This window comes from Pongo pygmaeus, chromosome 6 (genome assembly GCF_028885625.2).
Source record: "Pongo pygmaeus isolate AG05252 chromosome 6, NHGRI_mPonPyg2-v2.0_pri, whole genome shotgun sequence".
In the NCBI taxonomy this organism is placed as follows: Eukaryota; Metazoa; Chordata; class Mammalia; order Primates; family Hominidae; genus Pongo; species Pongo pygmaeus.
In genome coordinates, this window is record NC_072379.2 from 15,743,864 (window position 1) to 15,764,404 (window position 20,541).

Below are 20,541 nucleotides of genomic sequence, written 5' to 3' on the forward strand. Positions count from 1 at the left end.
AGTTGAAGGAGGAAGCTGCAGAGTCAGTAGCTTCATAAGCAGAAGTAGAAAGAAGGCAACATAGCAGTTTCTGTGCCAACCTCAAATTAGAGTTTCTTTCACCCTGGATTAGAATTTAGAGTTTCTAATTTATTGGTCAACATAATGTCCAGTCAACCAAGTTTCCTTTTGTCTTTTTCTTTTTCTTTTTTAAGATGGAGTCTTGCTCTGTCACCCTCGCTGGAGTGCAGTCGTGCAATCTCAGCTCACTGCAACTTCTGCCTCCCAGGTTCAAGCGGTTCTCCTGCCTCAATCACTGAGTAACTGGGACTACAGGCATGCACCAGCATGCCCGGCTAATTTTTGTATTTTTAGTAGAGATGGCATTTCACCACATTGGCCAAGCTAGTCTCGAACTCCTGACCTCAGATGATCTGCCCGTCTCGGCCTCCCGAAGTGCTGGGATTACAGGCGTGAGCCACCGCACCCGGCTTCTTTTGTCTTTTTTTTTGTTTGGTCATTGATGTTCCCTATGATAACACAACTTCATCATGGGAACCATGGCCAGAGATATTTGAGGGAGGCAGCTGGCAGAAAGACACACAGTCATAATATGAGCTAATCTTAGCAAAGACACATGAGTGCTAAGAAAGAGACCATGCTGAGTGCACCTACGTTTTCCATTTGGGTCACGCCTTTCACCTCCCTGCTCCCCCGCTACCCCCCCCTCCAAAAAAAAGCATTTAGAATTTCCTTTTAAATCATTTATCCCTGCCTCAGGACCACTGCCATGAGACAGTTGGAACAGAAGTTGTAGAACATGCTTTAAGCAAAGTGAGTATACATTATTTGAAAACATCATTCATTTTTAGAACCTGCAGCATTTCACCAAAATGAACATTAGGGATCGTTTAGCTGAAAAATCTGTTGCAAGATGAAAAAACAAAAAACAAAAAGGCCTCATTGTTCTGTGCCCAGATAAACCTGGGCAGGGTGACTTTGATCAGATTTGTTTTCAACCACCAAAGGCTGGCTGCCTGTTTAACCTCAACCGTGGCTCAAAACAAGGCTGGGGCCAGACCAGTCATATTCTCAAAGAGGCAATCAAGCTGCCTAGCAAAGACAACAGAGGCAGCAAGAGGGCATGGTGCCACGAAATAAATTAGAATGAACATCCCATTTTTGTCTCCGTGGCAGTCAGCCCATTCCATTCTTTGCATGCTATTTTCATATGTTAACAGCAGTTTGAGAGCTGAATAGGAAGGGAGGAAGAATAGTTTAATGAAATGAGAGGGGAAGAGAGAGAGGGGGAGAGAGAGGGGGGGGAGAGAGAGAGAGAAAGAGAGAGAGAGAGAAAGAGAGAAACATTTGTCAACTATTAATCCAGACCTGGTAAAACCTGGTTGTGTCTATTGCAACCAAATGTAACTGGAAATTGTTTCAGGGGCTTACACTGAAATGATGGTATTTTCCTCACTCATCTCGACCCTCTCTGCCTCTCTCTTCAACCTGGCTTCCACGACTTTTGCAAGCTTTTAGTAAAGACATTGACATTCCCCTGGGTCTTCTCCAGGGATCTATCCAGTTGGGATTATGGAACCCTGATCTGGTGCTTAGAACTCTTTCTGGTGGAGGAAGGAGAGACTGTCACTTCTCATCCTTCTTTCTCCCTAGGGCTCAGCGGTCCTCCCACTCACACATCCCTCTGGTTTCCCGCACTCATGAAGCACTGCAGAGAGCATGATACCTCATGATGGGCTGGGTGCCAAGCCCTGAGATCGCATGAGAAAATGGCCAGTTTCAGTGGCAGATTTTGTCCATTAAAACCTATTACTAGTTTCCTCCCAGAGCCCAGCTGGTTCCATTATAGAAAATTGGAGTAAAATGATGTCAGGTTTGTGCCATAAAAATGAATAGGAATCTTGCTTTTCATTATTTTAAATTGCAGATTGTTGCACTGATAGGTATTTATTTTTGTCATTTCTCTCTGGCCCTGGTTGAGGGTCTGACCCCTGAATAATGAATAAACAGAAAGACACATGTTGGCACTTGAGCCTTGCCTGTGTCACCCTGGCTTTTCCTTCCCATTTGTGACAAATTCAAAAGATGCAACACTCTTAAATGGGTTTGTAATCTGTACTCTTTTAAACTGTCACTCAATCTCTGTCTCAGAAAACAGGCTATTGAAACTATGGAGGAAATATTTCACAGAGACTTCAACATTGCAAACTTGATTTCAGGATTAGAGGTGGTCCTTTGGTAGCTTTAGAATTAAAATAAGAACTTGGAGTAATTGTTGCTTATTGAGATAAAGGAGGCTCATTTGGAAATGCCAAATGCACTTTAGCAAACTTAAACATGATGACTTCTTTTGTTTGGGAATAATCGAGTTTTTTAGATGTTTCTTTCAGACCCGGGATTTTAACACGGTGAAACTCACGAGTGGACAAAAAGGGAGAGCAACAGTGACTATAATTAATAGTAATGAGTGTGGGTGCGGTTTTGTCTTTTAATGTTACCAAGATTTTTTTATCTTGTTGATTTAGCACTTAAGTGGCTACTTAAAGTATAAGGACTAAAAATATAATAAGTCCTGGAACTATTAGACATATGAGAAGCAGCTGAAGTACTACAGAGATAAGAGAACCTATACCCCAGGGCAGCCTTGATTTTCACAAAAATGTACAACTCACAAAGGCCTCGAGCCTTAGAATCACAGAACAATACAAATGAAAAAGCCTATCAAACAAATAGCAATTGCTTGTCTTTAAAAAATTTTTAAACACCATTGTTTTAGTTTAGTTTGTTTTGTTTTGTTTGAGACAGGGTCTCACTCTGTTGCCCAGGCTGGAGTGCAGTGATGTGGTCACAGCTCACTGCAGCCTCAACCTCCCAGCCTTAAGCAATTCTCCCACCTCAGCCTCCTCAGTAGCTGGGATGACAGATGCGCACCATCATACCATGCTAATTTTTAAATTTTTAATTTTTTGCAGAGACGAGATCTTGCCATGTTGCCCAGGCTGGCCTGGAACTCTTGGCCTCAATTGGTCCTCCTGCCTCAGCCTCCCAAAGTGCTGTGATTATAGGCATGAGCCAGCATGCCTAGCCTAAATACTATTGTTTTCATAGATGCATAAAATGTCCAGGCACATATTTTTTTTCTTAGTTTACTAATTAAAAAATGCACCTAGTAGATCTCAGGGAAAACGGTAGCATGAGGAGCAATCCCACAAATGTCTTCCACTCAGTCCCATTCTTCCAGATGAGTCAGAGTCCACTCTTATTAGCAATGGCCACAAGAACTGCAGAACCTGGGCTGCCCCTGAAACCGTGCCTTTTTTTTTTTAGACGGAGTCTCACTCTGTCACCCAGGCTGGAGTGCAGTGGCACCGTGTCGGCTCACTGCAACCTCCGTCTCCTGGGTTCAAGCAATTCTCCTGCTTCAGCCTCCCTAGTAGCTGGGATTACAGGCACCCACCACCACTCCTGGCTAATTTTTATATTTTTACTAGAAACGGGGTTTCACCATGTTGGCCAAGCTGGTCTCGGACTCCTGACCTCAGGTGATCCGCCTACCTTGGCCTCCCAAAGTGCTGGGATTACAGGCATGAGCCACCGTGCCTGGCCAAAATCGTGCGGTCTTTATATTCAGCCCTGTGGCCAATGGTTAAAAGCCTGGGCTTCAAAGAGATGGAGAATAAGGGTGGGGGACAGGGCATGATCCTTCCACTGTCAAATTTGAATGTGAGAAATAGAGAAATAGCAAAAATCTCTCATTCCCCTCAAATCAAAGTAAATCCTATCCAGAGCTCTCTCCTGGTATGTTGAGAAATTCGAACTTGGTCATTATTGGAACTCCCTACCCCTAAATTCATGACTGTGTGAGAGAAACTTGGGGTTTCATGAAGACTCGAATCTTTAAAAAGGCTTCCAAAATGTATGTCTGTGCTGGTTATCCATGATATGAACTTTTTTTTCCTAAGTAGAAAGTCCTTTGCATAATTGCATGTTCACCATTGTGTGTCATAGTTGAAATGAGTTCCTTCTTGAGACTAGAAGTTCCCCACACTCAGGCGTCATGACCTTGCTGTGACTCAAGATCATTCATCTCTGAGATCCACCAACTTGCCAGGGAGTTGAACAGCAGTTAGCCTTGTTCTCTTCCCAGTCTTGGAGAAGCTCTGCCTTTCTCTTGTTGGCCAATTGTGTCTTCCTTTCCAACATCTTTCCTCCATTCTTTTTCTTCTAGGAAGATCTCCTGCCAATAGCCTTTGAAAACACAAACAAAACATTGATGTCCTGACCCCACCCCTTTGTGAAAGGAGGAGCTGAAACTTGACAGCTCTAAAGCATCGTCTTAAATCTGGATTTCTTTTATTTATTTATTTATTTATTTTTGAGATGGAGTCTCGCTTTGTTGTCCAGGCTGGAGTGCAGTGGCGTGATCTTGGCTCACTGCAATCTCCACTTCCCAGATTCAAGGGCTTCTCCTGTCTCAGCCTCCCAAGCAGCTGGGATTACACGTGTGCGCCACCACACCCTGCTACTTTTTGTATTTTTAGTAGAGACAGGGTTTCACCATGTTAGTCAGGTTGGTCTCGAACTCCTGACCTCAAACAATCCACCTGCCTCGGCCTCCCAAAGTGCTGGGATTACAGGCATGAGTCACTGTGTCCGGCCTTAAATCTGGACTTAAATTTTCACGCCATCATTTACTACCTCTGGGACTTCGGAAAAGTTAAATAAGCTCTTTGTGCCTCAATTTTTTTTTTTTAGTGGTACAATTTCAGGCCAATATTATAAGATTACTGTGACAATTAAATGAAAGAAAAAAAGGCATGTATATTTCTTAGCTCAGTGCACACAAAACACTCATAAAAGACCAACCATCAAGATGGAATTGTGGGCTGGGCACAGTAGCTCATGTCTGTAATAACAGTACTTTGGGAGGCCGAGGCATGTGGATCACCTGAGGTCAGGAGTTCGAGACCAGCCTGGCCAACATGGTGAAACCCCATCTCTACTAAAAAATACACAAATTAGCCAGGCATGATGGTGTGTGCCTGTAACCCCAGCTACTCCGGAGGCTGAGGCACAAGAATCACTTGAACCCTGGAGGCAGAGGCTGCAGTGGGCCGAGATGGCGCTACTGCACTCCAGCCTGGGTGACAGAGCAAGATTCTGTCTCAAAAAAAAAAAAAAAAAGGTGGAATTGTGGCTTACCTATTCATTAGGCTTCAGATCTTGGTTGCAGTAGTCCTCCTGAATAAACTGTATTTCTAAAACTAGGTGGTGATTTCTACCAGGAGGTGCCAATAACAAGATACAGGCTCTCATAAAAAAGAATGAGATCATGTCCTTTGCAGCAACACGGATGGAGCTGGAGGTCATTATCCCGAGCAAACTAACGCAGGAACAGAAAACCAAATACCTCATGTTCTCACTTAAAAGTGGGAGTTAAACACTGGGTACACATGGACACAAAGAAGGGACTAACAGACACTGGGGCCTTCTTGAGGGTGGAGAATGAGAGGTGGGAGAGAATTGAAAAACTACTTATTAGCGACCATGCTTATTACCTGGGTAACAAAATAATCTGAACACCAAACCTCCATGATAGGCAATTTACCTATATAACAAGCTTGCATATGGACCTCTGACCCCAAAGTTAAAAAAAAACAAAAAACAGATGCAGACTCCAAAAAATAAGAAATAAGATGCGTCTCTGTGACTTGTTCTCCAGCCAGAGCTCAAATAAGACAAGCCACAGACGGTAGATGCATGCCCCGTCGTGTGGCTTTATACGTGGGTGTTTCTCTTTATGTGTAACTATGTTATGCTCATGGGCTCAGAGACCTACACCTACACCCAGGATGCTCTCCAGCCTCAGCTCAACACAGAATTCCTCCACACAACTCACAGATCATTGCTTTTCAAACAAAGCTAACACAACAACAGATGCAGATGTTTTAGAAAGAGGTCTTCAGATAAATCATTTCTCTGGGTCGTGGGTCTTGGCGGAATCATTTCTGAAGGTTTTTTAAGCTGAACAGTGGTCACCTACAGATACAGGGTATCAGGTTTTAATCCTTGGAATCTCTAAATGTTATGTGATTTGGAGAAAGGGATTTTGCAGATGTGAATAAGTTGAGGATCTTGAAATGGGGAGATTATTCTGGGTAATTCTCTGGGCCACAAATGCTCACAAGCATTCTTCTAAGAGAGGAGCAGAGAGAAATTAACACACAAAGAGAGAAGGTAATGTAAAGACAGAGCAGAGAGAGACTTGAAGATGCTGGCTTTAGAGACTGAAGTGATGTGACCACAAGCCAATGAATGCCAGCAGCCACAGGGGACAGGAAGTAGCAAGGAATGGATCCCCCTCAAGAGCTTTTGGAGGAAGAGTGGCCCTACCAACACCTTGATTTTGGTGTAGCAATGCTGAGTTTGGATTTTCAGCCTCCAGAGAGAATAAACATCTGTTGTTTTAAGCCAACAATTTGTAATTTATTATAGCAGCCATAGGTAACGAATACAGTAGGAACAAAAAAGAAAGCTGATGACAAGAAGACAAGAATATTTGATGACAATAGAGGGAAGAAGACAATGTACCATCCTTCCTAAAATTAATGCTTCACTCCCTTATGAAGTTAAACAGAGTTCTGAATATGGGATCTGTGGGGTTTTGAAGGTACATAGGAGTGGTATATAGCATATGAGGATATATAGCTTTTGAGGGTATATAGGCATTTATTGAAATGGCTGTGAATTAGATACAGGCATAGAGCAAATCACTCCATAAGCACAAGAGAGTCTGGCAGAGCAGTTTATAAGCCAAAATGAAAGGGCTTCCATTGCAGTAAACTATCTCAAGTGTGGCATCAATGAGCAAGGCCAAGGACATGGTGATGGAGAGGAGAATGAGTTTTTCCCTTTCCCTCCATAGCTACTGAAATAATGTTAAATATTGTGTTTGCTAATGAAACAATATAATTCTGTGCCAGTAATACTTGCAATACCTATTCCTGGTATATGATCACCACCTGCTTTATTGTAATAGGAAAACAGATTAAACAAAGTTTAATACTCATAAAATTTTTCAGTTGGGTCCTTTGAGTCTACAATAGGAAATGGCAGAGGATACATAAACTGGGATAACTAGAAAAAATCTACACACACACACACCATAGATATAACATTTTCCTCAGAAAATAAAAACTTATTTCACAAAACAGAACAAAATTTGAAAGTGGAAGTTTTCTATTCTGTTTGGAAAAAAAAGTACCACTATCGCTTAAATAAGAAGAGCCTAGGTTTTAAAAGATAAAGAAATGAAGCAGATAAAAAGAAAGTAAATAGTATGCAGAATAAGCTACAAAACATGCTCAGATTTATATCTAAGAAATATCTCCAGACTGTAGAAGACAACTTTAAAAATAATTGAAAAGAATGTGCGGAAAGATAAATGGGTATGTTGTAAGAATTCAATCCTTTTATTTTTGCTTTGAAAAGTAAGATGGTGGATATAGAAGTTAGAATAAAAAGATCCAATCTGTTAATAAGAAAAGATTCCTTTTCCCCCTGAAATAAAATAACTAGTTTAAAATTTTATCTTTAAAACTGATATGGAAGAAAAAAAAATCCGGAACTTATAAAAAAAATCCAAAGATGAGAAATCAGGTGGACAAAATAAGTTCAAATAAACCAGACAAATCTCTTGCAAAGATTTGAAATTTAAAGGATAGAAATACAATCCTGTAAGCTTCAAACAAGCAACCATTTACTTTCAGAGGAGTTAAAACCAGATTGGCTTCAGATTTTCTTTCTGGCACTATTAATATTTAAACATCTAGTTCTATAGCACTTGTCAAGGCCCATATAGACACTCTCAGCTCTTCAGGGTCTCAGGCTATATGCTATTCAATGTGCCTTTTCAAAAAATATAATAGTAAAATGGGAAAGTGTTTGGCACGGTGCAGAGGTGACAATTTTTAAAGAACAGAAAATGGTCATTGAGATAGAGTTATTATATGGATGATTAAAGATACTGAGCAGTAATGAAATACAGATTGTTGCAGATGTAAGGTGAGTACCCCCAAATCCTCCAGCATGCTTTCCTTTAGTATCCAAATACAGTAGCCAGAGGCTCATCCCACAAACACAAAGCATGCCCAGGGTCCACCTGTCCTTGTTTTTTTTGGAGGGGAGGGGTTCCTGGACCACTTCACCCCCAAATGTGAATATAAGCCACCATATCCGTTACTTAAGCAACCACAAATATGGTACTAAAATATAAATCTTATGAAACTAGGGATTTTGTCTGTTCCATACATCATGGTATCCCCAGGGTTTAGAGTGATGTTGCATGACTGAATGGATAAATGCTATTGTCAATGACATTTTTTTTTTTGAGGCTTTGACAGTGGTGTTGGAGGTCAATGGCATCAAGCAAAAAATACTCAAAATTGTATTTAATGCATCACTATTCTTAAAATTCTACAGCCATTTGTACCATTGTGTCATCTTTTCCATACAACATTCTCTGTCCTAAGGTTTCTGACCTCCTGCCCATTAGCGAGGCTGGTCCTCTCTTTCAAACTTTCTTATCTCCTTCCTTCTCTGAGCAAAATGTGCCCAAAGGCTTTCTATCTCAAGCCCTCAATAGGGAAAGTGGAAATCCATTTATGTTGAAGCACACCCTTATTTTTACTTGAAGCAGCCGTGTTAGCCCAGGCCTTATCTACCATTACCCAAAGACCTTTTGTCTATGCTCTAAAGGCAAAAGATGTGTTTCCCACCCCAAAACAAAAACGTTCCATTTGACTAAAGTTCAAAAAAATAATATATTACCCTACATATATGGCTTTATTTTCCCTGGTCCTGTGCGATTGGTAACTTGACATGCTGAAAGAAAGAAACACTTGACTTCCAGGGTTCAGGCCATCCTCCCACCTCAGCCTCCCAAGTAGCTGGGACTACAGGTGCACACCACTGTGCCTGGTTAGTTTTGTTTATTTTTTGTAGAGACAAGGTCTCACTCTGTTGCCCAGTAAAATCAGGTCTTTAATACAAATGTTCTGACTCCCATGAAGAATTATTTCCTGTTGGCTGGGGAGAAAGAAAACATTACTCTCCATATTTCCTATATCTAGATCTATTACATCTATGTTTATCTCTGTTGCTATGTGTATGCCTGTGTCTATCTCTCTCTCTCTCTAGATCCCCTCACATTCAAGTTTTTTATTTAAGAGAGAACCACAAATTCAGTGTATTTAGCAGGATCAAGAGGTCCCATAGGGCAGACCAGAAGGAAGATATGCTCTCTGAAATCAAGTTCTTTATTATTATCATTTTATTTGTATAAATTTAGGTAGTACAAGTACAGTTTTGTTACATAAATATATGGCCTAGTGGTGAAGCCTGGGCTCTTAGTGTAACCAATATATGGAGTTTAACAATCTTGATGGACTAACTGGTCAGTTTAAATACCTGTTCTTTTTGTTAGCCTGTAGAAAGGTAACGTGATATACCATAGAGATCTCTGAACCAGGAGACAGCAGAACCTGATTCAGTTCCCCACTCACCCTTTTACCAGCTGGATTACCATAGACACGTTAATCCACCCCCACCCCCAGGCCATAATTTTAACAATTTATAAATAAGCTACATCAGTGTTTTCCAAATATTGACTCATGTAGCAGCAGGTGCATCAGGCTCCACATTCAGAGATACTGACTCAGAATCTGTTCTATTTAAGCTCCCCAGGTCATTCTGATGTAAAGGCAGGTTTGAGAATGACTCACATCAATGACCTCTGAGGTCAGTTGACCAATTTCTCTTATTGAGGGATGAAGTTTATTTCCAAATGTTTGCTATTATGAGCAATGTTGATATGAGCATTACTTCTTGTGTACGTGTAAAACTGTGCACCTGTGCAAGAACACTGTAGGGTAAATTCCTAAGAGAAAAATCACTGGGTTATAGGATATGTGCATCTTCACATTTTCTAACTATTACCAATTTGTTTTCTAAAGTGGTTACACCAATTTACACTCCCATTAGCAGTGTATAGCAATTCTTCTTGTTCTATATATATGCTTACTCCTGATGTTGCCAGACTTTTTCATTCTAGATATTTTGAGTAAATGCTTTGTATGAAATTCATCAAAAATAAACTGTTGGCCAGGTATGGTGGCTCACACCTGTAATCCCAACACTTTAGAAGGCTGAGATGGGAAGATCCCTTGAGCCCAGGTGTTAGAGACCAGCCAGGAAAACATGAAACATAGAAAGACCCCATATCCACAAGAAAAAATAAAACGAGCTGGAAATGGTGGTGCACACCTGTTGTCCCAAATACTCGGGGGGATGAGTTGGGAGGATCACTTGAGCCCAGGAGTTTGAGGTTGCAGCAAGCTATGATTGCACCACTGCACTCCAGTCTAGGTGACTGAGTGAGACTCCATCTCTAAAATAAAATAAGGAAAGAACTTTTTTTTTTTTTTGAGATGGAGTCTCACTCTGTCATCCAGACTGGAGTGTGGTGGTATAATCTCGGCTCACTGCCACCTCCACCTCCCAGGTTCAAGTGATTCTCCTGCCTCAGCCTCCCAAGTAGCAAGTATTACAGGCAGCCACCACCATGCTTGGCCATCTTTTGTATCTTCAGTGGAGATGGTGTTTCACCATGTTGTCCAGGCTGGTCTTGAACTCCTGACTTCCAGTGATCCACCTGCCTCAGCTGCCCAAAGTGCTGGGATCATAGGCGTGATCCACTGCGCCTGGCCATGAACTGTTGTTAATGACTGGTGTTGGCTGGTGTCCTTTTGCTGGTGCTGCATGTATGTGCTCAGTCTGCCTCAAGAGTAAATTTATTAAGCAAGCCCTTGCCTTAATATTCTGTGCACTCAGCACATAAACAATTTGAACCAAACTTGAGAAGGAGAAATTCTTTTCTGGTGTCTCTTGTTTAGATTCCGGCTTGTTTGAAGACACCAAGTCTATAGTTGTCCATGATGGTGTTTATCATAGCTTACTATGAAATTAATAAGACAAGATAATAAATAAAAGTTTGTGAGGTTTAGATCAATGTTAACTGTGGTGGTAAATGTAATAGTGATTTAGAAAATGACTTTATGTTACTAGATCAATGGAAAAGAGATATCTTCTAAGTGGGTGGTTAGAATATGCCGGTCGTATGCTACCAGAATAGATGGATGGCTAAAGAATTTCTTCTTTGTATGTACATGGACGTATATATGTAAAGTCCTTTAAAGAACTTCTCCAATGACAGATCCCTTGAAAACTGTATCCTTAGCCTTTGGAGACCTTGAGGGGATGTTTTAGGAGAATACATGTAGGAAACAGAGAATGAACAAGCAGCTGCCCTTGACCATAAAAAGTTAGACACAGAGTGCTTTTAGAGAATAAGAAGCTACCCTGCAACTAATAGGTTAAAGCTCATAAAAATATTAAAATATGGGCTGGGCGTGGTAGTTTACACCTGTAATCCCAGCACTTTGGGAGGCCAAGGTGGGTGGATCACAAAGTCAGGAGTTTGAGACCAGCCTGGCCAACATGGTGAAACCCCGTCTCTACTAAAAATACAAAAATTAGCCAGGCGTGGTGGCAGGCGCCTGCAATCCCAGATACTCAGGAGGCTGAGGCAGGAGAATCAACTGAACCCGGGAGGTGGAGGTTGCAGGTAGCCAAGATAGCGCCACTGCACTTCAGCCTGGGCAACAGAGCAAGACTCCGTCTCAAAAAAAAAAAAAAAAAAAAAAAAAGAAAGAAAAGAAAAGAAAAATGAAAATATGAACCCCATGAAGGTATCATAGACTTTTTTGTGTCCCAATATCATGGGATATTGAAAGAACCATTGGAGATAGCATGATTTTGAGAATGTCTTGCTACATTCCCAAATGCCACATTCGACAGGTCCCTGATTCATAGTGGGAGATGTCAGCCTGCTTCCAGATTCAGGCGCAAAGTTATGTGGTTGTCTGCCTCCCTGGGAGCCATGAGAAGATGACTTGGAAAGAGACACATTCAGAGTGTTCTGATTGTCTAGGAGCTGTTTTGTGTTTCTCTCCTTATGCCAGCATACCAATTCGGGGCTCAGAAATCGATATCACGAAAAATCTCACTTTGTACGTGCTGAACTGAAAAAGGAGGCTTAAGGTGTCTCTGACACTCTGTCCACCTTCCACACCCCACCACCATCTCTCCCAAAGCACAGGACAAAGTTATTCTCTGAAATTCCTTTATCTGCTTAAAGTTCAGCCCTACCAAAGAAGAAAACAATTACCTCCAGTATGGCCCCTTCCCTGACTTTCATTAACTAAACATATACAGCAGGAAGAATGGCTAAGGTCAACAAGCCTGGACAGATTTTTGTCACAAACCATTGTCTGCTCTGCAGGCCCAACGGACTTTGTCACAGACCATTGTATGTTCTTCAAGCCCATTGAAATCTCTCTAGTAATCATTTATTTCCCCTCAGCAAAACTCCTCTTTTTCCCCTCCTAGAACGTGTTTTGCCAAGATCCAAGCCCCATTCTTTCTGTAACCTCAAGATGGTTTACAAGCTTCTGCACCCCACTGGGGGATTCAGTCTTCATTCTGAAGGCTCCGGTGTAAACACATGAAATAAATTTGTTTGCTTTTTCTCCAATTAATCTGCCTCTACAAGCTGATTTTTAAGTGAACCTTTTGAGGGTGAAGGAAAATTCCCTTTTGTCCCTACACCAGCCTCTAAGCAGCGGTGGTGTGGGTGGTTCAGAATTTGTACAATAAGGTAGACGCAGTAGTGGAAGGAGATACAGACAGATAATTTAGAATGAAATAAATGACTGAGGTAATGAAAAGAACTTGAATTTCACTGAATGTCTTTCTGGGAGAACCTCAGATTTTTATAACCAGATTGAATTGCAGAAATTATTGGACTGGACTAAGATTTAAGTGGGAAAGGAGCGAAAAATGTGATGTTTATTCTAGTGGTTCAAGTTTCAGAACAGAGTGCAGCTGTGAGATTAAAACTAGCTCTGTGTTTAGCCATGGCTGAGATGAGATTCCTCGCACAGGCTGATGATTATTGTAATTTTCTTATTATAAAAATAATACATATTTCCCACAGAAAATGCACTTTGTCTTTCCTCTTGATTTTTCTATAAATTTAGTTGTTGGTTCCTGCTTCTTCTGGGAGTTTTCTAGAGAAGGTATGGGCTAGGTCACCTAGAATATGATGTCTTTCACTGCCATATTGAGTCTGTGTGTACAGTTAAGGTTTCCTTCATTGTTGGTGACCAAGAGAATAAAAAGGTATTTTTTTTTTTTAGGAGATCGATGTATTTTTATGAGGAGATCCATGTAGTCCATTCTCACAGTGCTATAAAGAACTGCTGAGACTGGGTAATTTATAAAGAAAAGAGGTTTAGTTGATTCACAGTTCTGCATGGCTTGGGGGGGGCCTCAGGAAACTTACAATCATGACCAAAGGGGAAGCAGGCATGTCTTACATGGCGGCGGGAGAGAGAGTGTGTGAAGGGGAAGCACCCTTTATAAAACCATCAGCTTTTGTGAGAACTCCCTCACTATGACAAGAACAGCATGGGGAAAACCACCCCCTTGATCTATCACCTCCCACAAGGTGCCTCTCTGGACACATTGAGATTATGGGGATTACAATTTGAGATGAGATTTGGGTGAGGACACAGAGCCAAACCATATAAATCCATTAGGGGAAAATATCTATGTGAAAAGGCAGAGGAAGAACAGGCAGTTACATGCCACCGTATAAATGTAGAGGTAGAATTCTTCTAGAATTTCATCTAGAATTTATCTACTCTGGCCTGGTGCAGTGGCTAATGCCTGTTATCCCAACACTTTGGGAGGCCGAGGCAGGCAGATCATGAGGTCAGGAGTTTGAGACCAGTCTGGCCAACACAGTGAAACCCCCTCTCTACTAAAAATACAAAAAAATCAGCTGGGCGTGGTGGGAGGCACCTATAATCCCAGCTACCTGGGAGGCTGAGGCAGGGAAATCACTTGAACCCAGAAGGCGGAGGTTGCAGTGAGCCAAGATCATGCCACTGCCCTCCAGCCCAGGCGACAGTAAAAAAATAAAATAAAAAAATAATTTCTCTATTCCTATAACTTCATCCTATGCACCAGGATTATAGGCATGAGCCACCATGCCCAGCCTAAGTGTTAACTTTTAGGGCATGATACAGATAATCCAATCACCTCCAGGTACAAGTCATCAGGAAATAGACCATCTGATGAATTAAACTCTTGTCTTCACAAACACCCCTTCACATCTGTTAAATGTCTACTTGAGCTAAAGCATTGAAAGGAATAAACTACCAGGAATAAAGGTGTTGGAGCTTGATTCTTAAAGGTCAGACTGGGATGAGGGGGAGCAAAATTTCTTTGCTCTATGTCTAAGTTGCAAAAATGATTGAACTTCAATATTTCCTACAAGTTTATCTTTGATTTCATGAAAAGAATTGACTTAAGTACTAGAAATTCTAAAGAAAATTCTAAAGGAATTCTACCTCTACCTGGTGAATTTCCTTTATGAATTCCCTTTGGGGAGAAGACATGGCAATTTTTCTTGGCTGAATTCACATATCTTGAGCTTTATGAACTAAATGATGAGGAAGACTGTTTAGGACTATTGGAGCAAATTCCTCCTACGCAACTAAGTCACATAAGTAGCTCGTGTCATTTGAGAAATGATAGCTCAGAACTCCAACACGTTACAGAGAGGTTGTTGAGAATATATTGAAGGCCAAAGGTAGTGAATCACCAGACAGGCATAAGTGTGCATTGAATGGTGTTTTGAGCTCTTACTGTATTCAAGGCAAAACACATTTACTTGAATTACTTCATTTAACCCTCACAGTAACCCCATTGACTTGAGTGTTATTGGCCTCATTTTATAGATGAGTAAATAGAAACTTTAAGAGATTTAATAACTCTCTCAAGTCTCTGAACAAGTGAGTAGCAGATTCAGCCCTCAAATCCAGTGTACCGTTTTGCTCTTAACCATTTTTTTTCATATTTGGTTGTGTTATATGCAGTCTGGAATATGATCTTGCTTTCATAGCATGATTTTGCTGTCAAACTGTATTTTTATCTGGACTGAAAGTTACATTCTCTAGAGAACCAGAGTGTTATAAATGCAGATTTTCTAATAAATTCAGACTCAAGAAGGGAGGTTCTTATTGCAGAGTTTGGTTTCATGCACAGAAAAGGTAGAGTTCCTTATTTTCCAGGTATCTAGGAAATGGTGATGAACACCAAGAAGGATCTTAATGGATGTGCTTGTTTATTTTATTTATTTATTTGTTTTTGTGATGGAGTCTTGCTCTGTTGCCCAAGCTGGAGGGCAGTGGGGCAATCTTGGCTCACTGCAGTCTCCACCTCCCGGGTTTAAGTAATTTTCATGCCTCAGCCTCCTGAGTAGCTGGGAGCGTGCAACTACACCTGGCTAACTTTTGTATTTTTAGTAGAGATAGGATTTCACCATGTTAGCCAGGCTAGTCTCGAACTCCTGACTTCAGGTGATCCACCTGCCTCGGCCTCCCAAAGTGCTGGGATTAGAGGCTTGAGCCACTGTGCCTGGCCTACAAGTTTATTTTTGACTTCATGAGAAGAAATCAACTTAAGTATTAGATAACCTCAACTCTGGTTCCAGTTCTCCCATTATCTTGTTGTGTGGTTTTGGAAAAGTTAATAAACCTCTCTGGATGTTGGGTTTCTTAAAGCAGGCAAAGCACATTTACCATCCTTCATTGACAGCATTATTAGGAACAAATAAAATATTATGTGTACAACAACGACAAATATTTCAGTCCCCAATAGTGAATGGAGAAGGCCATAGTTGTGTTTGTGGTGGTTTTTATGTATCTGTGGCCGGGATATAGCCTTGGGCTGAATGTATTTTTAGGTTCTTGCATTTGTAGGAAAAGCACTATAGATACAGGAAGATTTGGGCTCAGACTGGGTGCAGTGGCTCACACCTGTAATCCCAGCACTTTGGGAGGCCTAGGTGAGAGGATTGCTTGAGGTCAGGAGTTTGAGATCAACCTGGGCAACGCAGCAAGACCCCATCTCTACACACACAAACACAAAAAACAAAATTAGCCAGGCATAGTGGTGCACATCTGTCGTCCTAGCTACTTGAAAGGGTGAGGCAGGAGAATTGCTTGAGCTCAGGAGCTGGAGGCTGCAGTGAGCTATGATTGCACAATTGCGCTCCAGCTTGGATGAGAGAGCAAGACCCTGACTTGCTTTCTCAATATAGGGAGACTCCATCTCTACAAAAAATAATTTTTAAAAATGAGCTGGACATGGCAAGACATGCCTCTGGTCCCAGTTACTCAGGAGGCTGAGGCAGGAGGATCGATTGAGTCCAGGAGGTCAAGGCTGCAGTGAGCTCTGATCATGCCACTGTACTCCAGCCTGGGTGGAGTACTCCCTCCCTTCAGAGGGAGATCTGTCTGAAAAGAAAAAATAAAAAGATCTGGGGTTGGTGTTTCAAGTAAATAAAAATTTGCCAGTGAGTAGGGGGGCAGTTGGATATCACTAAAGGGGACACTTCAGGGAGGACTTTGATCACCTCTTCAATGTTACCTAGAATTATCCTCCACCCGTACCATTAGAATAGCGACTCAGCTTGGGAAGGATAGGGATTCCCGCCTCCACCCCCCGCCTCCCAGTTTGGGTAGTTTCTTCATACACATGCACAGAGCAGTATTCAAAGATTCAGACAGAGGCTCACTCCTTCTGTCGCCCAGGCTGGAATGCAGTGGCGTGATCTCAGCTCACTGCAACCTCCACCCCCACCAGGCTTCAAGCGATTCTCCTGCCTCGGCCTCCCCAGTAGCAGGAATTACAGGTGTGCACCACCATGCCCAGCTAATTTTTGTATTTTTAGTAGAGACAGGGTTTCGCCATGTTGCTGAGGCTGGTCTATGAATCTCTGGATCTCTCTCTGGCTTGGCTTCCTTATCTCCAGGAAACATCCATGCAAACTCCAGCCTCCTGGCCTCCTGCCCTAGAACTACACTCTGTCCCCTTGATTCTGCAAGGCTTTGCTGTGCTCCCTGGCCATTGGGATTAGCCATGGTACCTCTCTGCAGGGGGTGAGTTGGGGCACTCCTACAGCTCACCTCATTTGCTGGTCTTCTTGCAGGGATCAATGTCCTGTGTTGTCTATTGTTCAATCTCTGAAAACTCTTGGTTCTTCCATTTATCTGATGTTCTAGTCATTTAAGGCTGGAGTGGAACTCTGATCCCTGTTTTTCTTTCATGACTAGAAATGGAAATCTTTCACTTTATTTATCTATTTATTTAATTTCATTTTATTTTTTTTGAGATGGAGTCTCACTCTGTCACCCAGGCTGGAGTGCAGTGGCGTGATCTTGGTTCACTGCAACCTCTGCCTCCTGGGTTCAAGCGATTCTCCTGCCTCAGCCTCCTGAGTAGCTGGGACTACAGGTGCATGCCACCACACCCAGCTAATTTTTGTATTTTTTAGTAGAAATGGGGTTTCACCATGTTGGCCAGGATGGTCTCAATCTCTTGACCTCATGATCTGCCCACCTTGGCCTCCCATAGTGTTGGGATCACAGGCGTGAGCCACTGCGCCTGGCCTTTATTATTTTATTTTTTATTATTATTATTTTTATTTTTTGAGATGGAGTCTCGCTCCGTTGCCCAGGCTGGAGTGCAGTGGCGCGATCTTGGCTTACTGCAAGCTCCGCCTCCCAGGTTCATGCCGTTCTCCTGCCTCAGCCTCCCGAGTAGCTGGGACTACAGGCACCTGCCACCACACCCAGCTAATTTTTGTATTTTTAGTAGAGACGGGGTTTCACCGTGTTAGCCAGGATGGTCTCGATCTCCTGACCTCGCGATCCACCCGCCTGGGCTTCCCAAAGTGCTGGGATTACAGGTGTGAGCCACCGTGCCCGGCCAGCCCTTTATTTTTAATATGTGATTCAAGATTGCCTTTTCCACATAGATTTCTCCAACTATTTCAGTTCTTATGCTCTCTCTCTCTCTCTCTATTTGGGGGGACAGGGTCTCGCTGTGTCACCCAGGCTAAAGTAGTGGCACTATCTCAGCTCACTGTAACCTCTGCCTCCTGAGTTCAAGCAATTCTCCTGCCTCAGCCTCCCGAGTAGCTGGGATTATAGGCGCGCGCCACCATGTCTGGCTAATTTTTGTATTTTTAGTAGAGATGGGGTTTCACCATATTGGCCAGGCTAGTCTCAAACTCCCGACTTTGTGATTTGCCTGCCTTGGCCTCCCAAAGTGCTGGGATTACAGGCATGAGCCACTGCACCCGGCCTCGCCTTGTTTTTAATACGTGATTCAGGATTGCCTTTTCCACATAGATTTCTCCAACTACTCCAGTTCTTATTCTCTCTCTCTCTTTTTTGGAGGGGGGGACAGGTTCTCACTCTGTTACCCAGACTGAAGTACAGTGGCACAATCTCAGCTCACTGCAACCTCTGCCTCCCAGGTTCAAGGGATTCTCATGCCTCAGCCTCTCAAGTAGCTGGGACTACAGGCGCCCACCATACCCGGCTAATTTTTGTATTTTTAGTAGAGGTGGAGTTTGCCATGTTGGCCGGGCTGGTCTCGGACTCCTGGCCTCAAGAGATCTGCCTTCCTCAGCCTCCCAAAGTGTGGGATTACAGGTGTGAGCCACCGCACCCTGCCCCAGTTCTTATTCTCTATCGGTCTCCCGATAGATGAGGTGACGTGCAGCAGCCCCTTGTCCCTGCGCTAGGAAGCCAATTAAAACAAATCTCACTAATTCTGTATGCAGCAACTCACAGGAGATTCACAAGCAATCTGTATGGTAGGTGAGGTCATTTTTGCTTCTGTGAATCAAAAGTAACATAGCTGATGGCAAAGACAGGATTTGAACCCATGTCCTCTGAGTCTTCATATCACATGTTAAAATAACATCTATATAGAACAAAGGGTTAGACGGAAGAAATGAGGGCCAGGCACAGTGGCTCATGCCTGTAAACCCAGCACTTTTAGAGGCTGAGGCAGGAGAATTGCTTGAGGTCAGGAGTTTGAGATCAACCAGGGCAACATAGCAAGACCCTATCCCCACACACACAAAAAAACCCTACAAAATTAGCCAGGCATAGTGGTATACACCTGTAGTCCCAGCTACTTGGGGGACTGAGGCAGGAGAATTGCTTGAGCTCAGGAGTTGGAGGTTGCAGTGAGCTATGATCACACCATTGCACTCTAACTTGAGTGACAGACTGAGACCCTGACTCTAAAAAAAAAAAAAGAAAGAAAAGAAAAGAGAAAAAGAAAGAAGAACATCAGGCATCAGGCCAGGCATGGTGGCTCATGCCTGTAATCCCACCACTTTGGGAGGCCAAGGCAGGCGGATCAGTGGATCAGTTGAGGCCAGGAGTGTGAGACCAGCCTGGCCAACATGGCGAAATTCCATCTCTACTAAAAATACAAAAAATTAGCCGAGCGTGGTGGCATATGCCTGTAATCCCAGCTACCTGGGAGGCTGAGGCAGGAGAATCGCTTGAACCTGGGAGGGGGAGGTTGCAGTGAGCCAAGATTGCACCACTGCGCTCCAGCCTGGGTGACAGAGCAAGACTTTATCTTAAAAAATAATAATAATAAAAATAAAAATCTAGAAAAAAATACAACTGACTATTTAGCTTATCTACAGATATAAATAAAAGCAATGGGTGAAATAAATAACATATTTTGTTGTAGGACTATAGTGTGACCAAACCAGATTTCTAGATTGAGTCATTTTAAATTTTTTACCCACTTTACCCCAGTAATAACAACAGTTTGATGAATGTCTTTTTGTATAAAACTTTTCTTCCCTCACCAATCTTGAATTCTTGCTTTAAGATAAGTTTTCAGAACCAGAATTTAGAGATAATGTTTCTGTGCACTTTTACTATTCTTTACAGATAATTCTGAAAAGAGGGAACTAATTCATATTCTGACCAAAAGCATATGAGGCTGCACATTGCATTATGTATTCATCACAATTTGGATCATCATTTTTCTATCTTTGCTAATTTCACAGACAGAAAAGGACCTCCTACTTTATTGTATTTTTCCCCCATTTCTGCTGTAGCTATATATTGTTTTAAAAGTTTGTTAGAAATTCTTTGTGTTTTTTGTTTTATGAGCGGGTCTCTAAGTGTTTATTTAAATTATTCATTTGCTCTGTAGAAGATAATTAAATATTAAATACACGAATCATTAGTTATATTTGTTGGAAAATGTTAATTATTTTAACTGCCAATTTTTTTCATGTAAAATATGGAGGTTGCCTTCCTGAAGCCCTGATATTTAAGCAAGCAGTTTAGAAGAAAGCAAGGCCGTGCTTGTATGAAATAAACATCTCTGCTGTCAGTTAACTATATCCACCTAATCCCCCGGATTTTACCTTGTATGTAACTGGCTTCCTCCCCACCCCATCTCCACCTTCCATTTTTGAGCTGCAACTCCTCCCCTAAGTGGGATTTGAAATATGAACAAATGGTA